Here is a 10,567-nt window from a genome sequence, read left to right on the forward strand (position 1 = left end):
TAAATATAGTAGGAATGGAATTAAATGGTGAATAAATTATGTAATAAAACCTTGATGAATCTACTTTCACATGGAAGAAATGAAACGATCATATGAGTTGTATGTTAAGAGATATATAGGTTTTTGCGAAATAGGGCCAGAACAGTTTCTGGATTCCCTGTTCCGACTTTGGAAATTAATTATAAATTAACAAGAGATAATTATAAGTCATGCCATATATTTACAGATTCCTTTTCTAGTCTAGTTTCTATAGAAACAAACGGCATCAGTATTGAAGCCCTGTACAGGGAGATATCCAATTCGTAATGCGCAAAGGTCAGTGTAGTCGAACCCTGAAACAGGGAAGAATTTAACTAATAAACTGTACCAATTGGCTCGACTAAAAATTCTAGAAAAAAATTTGTAGATGAACATATGAGTCTAGTTTCAGGAAAAATTTACAGAACTTGTTTTCGAGTTTTGGAACTCGAGATATGATTTTTAAGGTGACAGTGACGCAGTTAGCCAGCTTGTCTGGAAATTTAAAATGGACTGTGCAAATAAGTGAATTTAGTCCGTTCACACCTCGTGTCCGACTCCGGCAACGGCCTCGGGTACGGGGTGTTACATGAAGTAATCGAACACGAATGTGTGCCATGGGCGTGTCCCTGGCGAGCCCAAGTTGAGTCCAATTCGGAAAAGGCTAATTTTGTGGGCTTCTACGCATTCCAAAGCCTATAAATACACCCTAGAAAAGGAAGATGATCGCGTGATTCATAAGAAGTAATAAATATTTATAATGAAGATCAAACCTAGACTAACTATTATCACGACGAAAAGTCAAGTGCACCTATCGAACAATAGTATAGTAATGGCAAGATCGGGATATCGTACCCAAGGGAACCAAAAGTACTAGTAATAACTATCTTTTTATTATCCAGCTTAAGAATAAAAGGTTTTGTTTATTAAACTAATTATCTAAACTAATTAACTAATTTAATTAAAGCGAAGAGAGAATTTGGAAAAGGACTTGAAGAGAAGCAATTAATAAAGACGGCACCTAATGAGGAATCCACCTAGATTTCACTTGTTATCTAACTCTGAACCGGACGATTTATTCACTTGACTTGTTCCCTAGAGATCCCTAAGTTAAGTTATTATCCCTATTCAAGACTAATAACATCTAATCCCTAAATTGAATAACTAAGACTTTTCTCTAATTAACACTTTAGGGTTGCATTAACTCGATCTATGGATCCCCTTATTAGGTTTCAACCTAATCCGACAAAATCTCGTAACCCTATTTCTAGGCGTTCGATCAACTTCGCTTAATTATGCCAAATCTACTCTTAGGCAGGGTCTATTCCTCCTCTACATAAGCACATCAAATCATGAATTAATACCCAGAATATTAACTCAAGAATTAAGAATACATAATTAAGAACAAATCAAGTATTTATCATACAGTTCAAATAATAATAACAAGGTCCATCATAGGTTTTATCCCCATTAGGTATCTAAGGGGTTTAGTTCATAATAAAATAAGAGAACATCTCAAAAGTGTGAAAATAACAAAACATAAAGAAAACTCTAAAACCCCTGAAGGAATTCTGAGAGAGATCTTCAGTCTTGGAGTAGCTCCGGCTTTTGAGATGGATCATCTGGCTTTCTTCAAGTAATTCTCGGCGTGCGGTTCTGTGTTACAGAAAAGTTCTGGAGAGCCCCCTTTCTAGGTCATACTTAGGGTGTTTATATAGGCTTTTGATTGACTTTCTTCCCCCCTAAGTATCTTATTTTTCGTGTAGAATACAACTCATTGAAAAAAGGACACGCCCGTGTGCCACGACCGTGTGATGTGATTGCCAGGCCGTGTGAGTCGTGTAAACCTTGGTCGACACCCTCGAAAGGCACGAGCATGTGGGTTTCTCGTGTGGCAAGGCTTAGGCTGTGTGGGTCTTCTTGATTTGGTTTGTTTTGTCCCTGTTTTAGCTTGTTTTTGGCTCCTTTTGACTCTTGGTGCTGTCCTGGGTACAGAACATGAAATAACCAGATTAAAAGCACGAAAATCCACAAAGCTAGTAGTAAACATCCATAAATATGCTAAGTATTTGGGGTAAAAACTTGTATCATTTGGCGTTTATCAAATAACCCCACACTTAAGCATTTGCTTGTCCTAAAGCAAAATTCTCACTTACTGCTAGAATTCATTCTTTTCAATCACAATATCAGTATTGATAATGTTACAAACTATTCCACGAAAAATTATACAATGAGAATTTAACCATAGGGGCATTAAAGCGTCAAACAATCTAAATCAGATATTTCGATAATAAAATTATAGTTAAGCTCCCTCCTTTAAGTAATTAACTTTAGTCCTAAATACACAAGAGATGACATCCTCACTAAAGATTCACTCAAATCACTCAAAGTGTTTAAGGATCAAGATTAAGCACTCGATTGTCTAACATGAAAAGTTATTACCATAGGCTTGCCTAAAAATCAAATCTCCACCACTTGTAAATGATATGATACACTAATCAAAAGGTCTTTGCATGGTTGTAATGGGGTTTAGGTTACAGGTATGGATACAGGTCGAAGAATAGGGGTTAGAATCGAGATAATTTCAATATGTTACCCCACTATCAAAAAACTTAATTACTGAATCACAAAAAAATAGGTAGAACTATTTTACATGAGTTCATGACAACTTTAGCTTGCTGAGAAATACACACATTTTTTTTAAGAACAAATCAATTTAATACAATACAGAAATTATACTTCATGATTTACTAACAAAAAATGGTGAACATAGTAAGGTAACAATATTAAATTCAATCTCGATAAAAAGGGTTAAATAAGAGGATTTCAACAATAATGAGTTAATGGATTAATGATAAGGGTTAATCAATAAAAAAAGGTTAGTAGGCTCAAGGGGGTTCAGTAATGGTTTAATTATGTGGGAAGGCTTTTTATGGTGTAAGTGGGTTAAATCCTAAGCGCCTTTATCATTTCAGTGCATCAAATCATACGTGTGATCCTGACGTGTATAATCGAAGCAAGTTCTAGAATAACAGTTCAATGTTGACACACTCAAACCACAAAAGAAGTAAGCAAGAAAGAAAGCTATATGCTCAAAAGGCTCAAAAATCTCACCAAAAATTTGGGTTTTTGATGACATTCCTGTATACTTAAGATTTCAAAATAATATCTTGATTTAGGAAAATAGTCTAAAAATTTTAGTTCTTAAAATATTAACTTTTCATGCTCGATTCTCTAATGTCCTATAATCAAATAGTCATGCATAATTCCCATGGTCTAATTCATGACCTATCAACAATAATTACAATCAATCAGAATTCATTCGATCAAGATTATGAGAAAATCAGTTAAGCACAAGACCAAATTTAGGGATTTAAGAATAATGCAAAAAGTTAAGTTTCATGTTCACCCCCCACACTTAAGATGTACATTTCCCTCAATGTACAAAGATAGAATATTCAAAATAAAGAAAATCATAAGAGGGAAGGGGGTGAAACTCCCTGTTATAAGGATGCGAAGCTTGATTCTGAGGCTGGAGTGTTTGGGGAAAATGGTAGCAGCCACTGTTCTTGGCTAGATGAAGAAATTGGGTCTTTGAACATGGCACTCGTTAGGTATTGTTCCCTATTTATTTCCTCATTCCGTAAAATATTCCTAGCAGCTTTGCTTGTAGGTCTGTAGAATCATGAAGAGCTTATTAAGAGTTGGTGTGGAAGAGAGTGTAGTGGAATTACTTGTTAGAAATACTAAAAATGGAAAATAAAAATTTACTAATATAGATATGTCTTTCAAAATAAGAAAATTGAAATGAAAATAAAATTCAAAAGAAAAATAAGAATAAAATAAATAAAATAAAATAAAAATAAAAATAAAAATAAAAATAAAAATAAAAATAAAAATAAAAATAAAAATAAAAATAAAAATAAAATAGGAGGATTCAATGATCCTCGTCGGTGGAGCCCTCAGTTGGTGGTGCCGAAGGTGCGATGTGGAAGTGCTGGAACAGTTGCTGCATCATGGCCTGCATATCGTCCATCTGTCGGTCCTGTCATCGATCTCACTTGTGGTTTATCTCGAACTGCGTAGTGCAGTACTGCTCGAAGTAGGCGAGTCGGTCGGAAAGATGTGCTAATGAAACAGTCGCAGGAACTGATCGTTCCCTAGGTGGCGCGGTCGAAGGCTCCTCGTGCTATGGGGGAACATCATCAGGAATGTCCTCAAGATCCTCCTCATCAATGGCATGCGAGACACAGTACTGAGGAGGATCGGTCTCATGTTGGCGCTCGATCATCCGCATGTGTATCATAGTCATGATGCCCTCTGGGGACATCTGACCTATCAGTGTAAGCACTGATGACTGGGCTGCGGTGTTAAGTAGGCCAAAGTGTCTTGCAAGGCATGTCATGTAGGGGCCGATGGAGATCACTCCCTTCCTATGCCACTCGGTCTGATGGAAAATGGCGAAAGCAATGAAGTAGGCCAAGTCAGTCACGTGTACATTCGCCATGCACCATAAACAGTAGGCGTCATGGGTGGTGACGACGCTTGTGCTCTCTCTCCTCCCGATCAATATGTGTGCCAAGATGGCATGGAGGTAGCATAGGGAAGGAGCGAGGGCTGAAGCCTTCGAGCAACTGGGGTCGTAGGTGGAAGAGAGTGGTGCCAAAGCCTTCCAGCATAAGGAGGGGGAGATGTGGAGATTGCATGGTAGTGCATTCTTATCCTCCTCCTCCATAAATTAATCGATGTAGAGTCCCAGAGCAACTCCAAACTCTGGGACACTCATCGCACAAACTAGACCGTCTAATCGGAAGTGAATGGTGCCTGGGTCGTTATTGTTCGTCATCACCACCTGTAAATGAAAAGTAGAGCATAGTTCTAGAGTTAGCTCTAAATAAGTGGGCTCGGTAATAGTGAAGAATCGTTCCCATGTGTTTGTGGACAGGGGGCGCGATGGCATCAGCGAGCTGGACTTACTCTACGGCAGCCTAATCGATGCAGCGACCTGTGGTGATGGGTCGTGCGCGTAGTATTTGAAATAGCTCCTCCTACGAAGCTTGTGGAAATTCAAGGAACGAGTGCCGAAATTCGGCTGTAGCTCGTACCGAGGAAGAACTCGATCCCTTACGTCTTTTTGAGGAAGGGACCGCGGCCTTCTTGTCTCTTGATGACGACATAATATACCTGAAAATGTATGAGCATTGATAGAATCCAAGATACATTAGTAGTTAAGCAAGAGGCCTAAAAACTAGTATATGCTATTTAGTGTTTTAAATAAGTCAAATATAGAAAATTCTAAATCAAATTCTTAACTTGTCTAAAACATATTTGTAATAGTAACAATATCTATGTAAAACATGAGAAATACTAATGCAACAACACAAATTGGAAAAACAAGGTTGAGAAAGTGAACCAAGGGCTGTTGTAAGGCAGTGCACGGGCATGTGATGGCGAGCACGGGCATGTGACGTGGAGAGGAAACTGTGTGGTGGGAAAATGAAGGGTATAGGGCGGGGAAAATGGGGATTGATGCAAGTGGAGTGACTTTGAGAGTGATTTGGGGGTTGGGGAAGTGAAAATCTAGGGAATGGTGGCCGAAATAGGTTGTAGGGGTTGGGGGAGGGTGGATTTCGGCTAGGGTTTTGAAAGGAGGAAGAAGATGAACAGTGGTTTGTTTATAGAGGAAAGGGGCACATGGCCTAGGGCCACGCCCGTGTGCTGTGAGGGTAGCCCGTGTTTTTTAAATTTTTTCAAATGTGGTCATGCCCGGCTACTATCGCACACCCGTGTGTCTTAGGCGTGTGTAGCACACGGCCATGTCGCATGGCCGTGCCAAGCTTTGTTCGCTTTTCCTATGCTCGTGTTTTATGGTAGCACGCCCATGTATTGTTGTCCACGGTTTAATGGTACGGGCGTGTCCCACGCCCGTGTCGAAGAAATAGAATCGAGCCTTGTCCCTGGCACGCCTGTGGTTTTCTATCCCACGCCCGTGTTCTTCCTATCAAGTTCACCTACGGCCATGTCGCACAGTCGTGGGGATTTATCGCACACCGTGTTTTGGGGAAATCATGTCTTACTTCAACACAGCTGTATTGCACGGTTGTGTCTCTTCCCCTGTTTGGCTATGGCTTTAGGCACACTCGTGTTCCTGGCCATGTGTGCTTGAAAACTATGCAATTCAAAGATTAAGTTAATGATTCAAAGTGTTAGAAATTAAAAAATAAAGAAATCAAAATATGTTAGTGCTCGGGTTGCCTCCTGAGAAGCGCTTATTTATAGTCTAAGCTTGACTGACCTCTCTATTGAATGATCATGGTGGTTTGAGGAGTTCATACTCTTCATTCCTGTTGTCAGTTTTAAAATAAGGTTTTAAACGGGTGTTGTTTACCTTAAAAGTGCCGAATTTGGGATGACTTACCTCCACTATACCGAATGGAAAAATACTGAGTACCGTAAGAGGGATTTCCTCATTTGGTGTGGTAGTGACAATGTGAGGATCAACGGCATCTAGTAAGACTGCATCGCCGACCTGAAGTTGATTAAGAGAGGTATCGGGCTTGTTTTTGCGTAGTTTCGATTTATCATGTGTTCTCAGTTTGTGTTCTCACCATTCGTCTAGCTCCTCTATCTGTAGTCTTCGTTCTTCATGGACATCTTTGTTCTCTTCATGATAGTAGCGTACTGTCTCTATTGTCTTTGTTCGAGGAGGTTCCTGCAAGGATGATTGAATATTAGTTTTATCATCGACAGTTTTTGTAGCATTATCCTGAGTCTTAGGGGTTTTGACTAAGTCGCATGCTTGGAGTGTTACTACGTCGTCACCTGCACAAAGTGTTATCTCCCCTGTGCCTACATTAATAATGGTTCTGGTAGTTGCTAAAAATGGTCATCCTAAAATGAAAGGTACCTCGTTATCCTCATCCATATCTAAGACAACGAAGTCTACTGGGTAAATAAATTTATCAATTTTAACAAGGATGTCTTCAATAATACCCTTAGGAAATCTAACTATTTTGTCATCCAATTGTATGCTCATCCTAGTCTGTTTGGGTTTACTGAGACCTAGTCTTTTAAACATTTTATACGGCATAACATTTATACTTGCCCCTAGATCAGCTAAAGCATTATTCACAGATAATGTACCAATCAAACAAGGAATTGTAAAACTCCCTGGATCTTTTAATTTGTTAGGTAGCTTATTCTTTAGAATACCTGAGCAGACTATATTGAGTTCCACATGCAATGTAGCATCTAATTTCCTTTTATTGCTCAGAAGTCCCTTTAAGAATTTTGCTGAGTTGGGCATTTGCAAAAGAACTTCAATAAAGGGTAAGTTAATATGTAATTTCTTTAAGAGTTTGACATACTTACCGAATTGTTCTTCTGTTCTGTCTTTCATCACCGCTTTAGGATATGGCACACGAGGTTCATGATTCGTACTTACCTGTTTGGGATCATTATTGTTTACCTCTTCTCGTCCTTTGTTCATCGCGTTGTCTTGCTGTATTTCTGGCTTGGGTGTAATGAATCCTTCCTTATCTTGAGTGCTAATTGCATTGAGGTTTTCCCTCGGATTAGGTTCTGTATTACTTGGTAGGCTACCTTGTGGTCATTCAAAGATTAGTTTGGATAGCTGGCCTATCTAAGTTTCGAGTCCTTGTATCGATGCTTGTTGATTCTTAAATGCAGTCTCAGTATTTTGAAAACGGGTTTCTGACAATGAGATGAATTTAGGGAGCATCTCTTCAAGGTTTGGCTTCTTCTCTTGTTGATAAGGTGGCTGTTGAAAACCCTGAGGATTTTGTGGCTTTTGATTCTCTTGACCTCCCTAGGAAAAATTTGGGTGGTTCCTCCAACCTGCATTATAGGTATTACTGTATGGGTTATTTTGAGGTCTAGAGTTATTGTTACCCAAATAGTTGACTTGTTCCTATTCGGTTGTAGGATTGAAGGATTGATATTCTGTATGCACACCTCTTCCGTTTGAGTCACACCTCATTATTGGATGTACATACGTAAAACCAAGAAAACTATCAATCTTTTTATTGGGAAGTTCTACCTGATTAGAGAGAATGGTGACTGAATCGATGTTATGAAAACTGGCTGTTTTTGTTGGCTTAGTCCTCATAACCTGCCACTGATAGTTGTTCAGTGACATCTCCTCTATGAATTCGTAGGCATCTTCCAGTGTTTTATTGTTGATGGTTCTACCAGCAGCTGCATCAATCATTTGTCTTGTCGAAGGATTCACACCATTGTAGAACGTTTGAACTTGCAGCCAAAGCGTTAACCCATGGTGAGGACACCTTTTCAATAGATCCTTGTATCTCTCCCATGCATCGTAAAGTGTTTCTAAGTCCATCTACACAAAAGAAGAGATATCATTGCGTAATTTATCCGTTTTAGCCGGCAGAAAATATTTTAGTAAAAATTTCTCGGTCATTTGCTCCCAAGTAGTGATAGACCCTCGTGGTAACGAGTTTAACCACAGTTTAGCTTTGTTTCTCAGTGAGAAGGGAAATAACTGAAGATGGATGGCATCATCAGAAATGCCATTGATTTTGAATGTATCGTAAAATTCTAGGAAATTTGCTAAGTGATTGTTGGGATCTTCATCCTGCAAACCATCAAACTGAACAAACTGCTGTATCATTTGAATAGTGTTAGGTTTTAATTCAAAATTATTTGCATCAATAGCAGGTCTAACTATACTTGATTCAATTCTTGTTAAAGAGGATTTAGCATAGTCATACATAGTACGTGGAGTAGGATTTTGATTAGCTGCAATTGCAGGAGGCAGTTGATTGTCTTGGTTTTCAGCCATCTCGTCGGCTGGAGGTTGAGTATTGTCTTCCTGTTCGTTTTATGTGTATTGTAAACTATGCCTTATTTCTCTTTGATTTCTATGAACTGTTCGATCGATTTCTTCGTCAAAAAGTAAGGGTCCTGACGGGTTTCTTCTAGTCATAAACTATAAAAACCTGCCAAGAGAAAGAAAAAAGTAAATTAATAAATAGTTAAATAAAATAAAATTGCAAGAAAAATAAATGGCTAAAGTAATAAAAAAATTAGTGTTCCTAATATTTCAGTTCCCTGGCAGCGGTGCCAAAAACTTGATCGCGTGATTCGTAACAAGTAATAAATATTTATAATGAAGATCAGACCTAGACTAACTATTATCATGACGAAAAGGCAAGCGTACCTATCAAACAATAGTATAGTAATAGCAAGATCGGGATATCGTACCCAAGGGAACCAAAAGTACTAGCAATAACTATCTTTTTATTATCTAGCCTAAGAATAAAAGGGTTTGTTTATTAAACTAATTATCTAAACTAATTAACTAATTTAATTAAAGCGAAGAGAGAATTTGGAAAAAGACTTGAAGAGAAGCAATTAATAAAAATGACACCCAATGAGGAATCCACCTAGATTTCACTTGTTGTCTGACTCAAAACCAGATGATTTATTCACTTGACTTGTTCCATAGAGATCCCTAAGTTAAGTTATTATCCCTATTCAAGAATAATAACATCTAATCCCTAGATTGAATAACCGAGACTTTTTCTCTAATTAACACTCTAGGGTTACATTAACTCGATCTATGGATCCCCTTGTTAGGTTTCACCCTAATCCGGTAAAATCTCGTAACTCTATTTCTAGGCGTTCGATCCACTCCGCTTAATTATGCCAAATCTACTCTTAGGCAGGGTCTATTCCTCCTCTGCATAACCACATCAAATCATTAATTAATACCCGGAATATTAACTCAGTCATTAAGAACACATAATTAAGAACAAATCAAGAATTTATCATACAATTCAGATAATAATAACAAGGTCCATCATAGGTTTTATCCCCCTTAGGTATCTAAAGGGTTTAGTTCATAATAAAATAAGAGTACATCTCAAAAGTATGAAAATAAAAAAACATAAAGAAAACTCTAAAACCCTTGAAGGAATTCTGAGAGAGATCTTCAGTCTTGGAGTAGCTCCGGCTTTTGAGATGGATTGAATGGCTTCCTTCAAGTAATTCCCGGTGTGTGGTTCTGTGTTCCAGAAAAGTTCTGGAGAGCCCCCTTTTTAGGTCATACTTAGGGTGTTTATATAGGCTTTTGATTGGCTTTCTTCCCCCTAAGTATCTTTTTTTCCATGTAGAATACAACTCCTTGAAAAAGGGACACGCCCGTGTGCCACGGCCGTGTGACGTGGTTGCCAGGCAGTGTGCGATCCGTTAAATTGCCACGGCCGTGTGGTCTCAATGGCCAAGCTGTGTGAGTCGTGTAAACCTTGGTCGACACCCTCGAAAGGCACGGACGTGTGAGCTGCCCGTGTGGCAAGGCTTAGGTCGTGTGGGTCTTCTCGATTTGGTCTGTTTTGTCCCTTTTTAGCTCGTTTTTGGCTCCTTTTGACTCTTGGTGCTCTCCTGGGTACAAAACATGAAATAACCAGATTAAAAGCACCAAAATCCACAAATCTAGTAGTAAACATCCATAAATATGCTAATTATTTAGGGTAAAAACATGTATCATTTGGCGTTTATCAGAAGA

The 10,567-nt window shown here is 38.6% G+C and overlaps 1 non-coding gene across 1 annotated transcript; it reads left to right on the forward strand.

The window, feature by feature from the left end:
* Nucleotides 1–8,306: 8,306 nt before the first annotated feature.
* On the forward strand, nt 8,307–8,413 carry LOC121228673 (small nucleolar RNA R71). The gene has a single exon (XR_005926248.1). It is a non-coding gene; the product is annotated as a small nucleolar RNA R71 (small nucleolar RNA).
* Nucleotides 8,414–10,567: the final 2,154 nt, after the last annotated feature.

This window comes from Gossypium hirsutum, chromosome A04 (genome assembly GCF_007990345.1).
Source record: "Gossypium hirsutum isolate 1008001.06 chromosome A04, Gossypium_hirsutum_v2.1, whole genome shotgun sequence".
Taxonomy (NCBI): domain Eukaryota; kingdom Viridiplantae; phylum Streptophyta; class Magnoliopsida; order Malvales; family Malvaceae; genus Gossypium; species Gossypium hirsutum.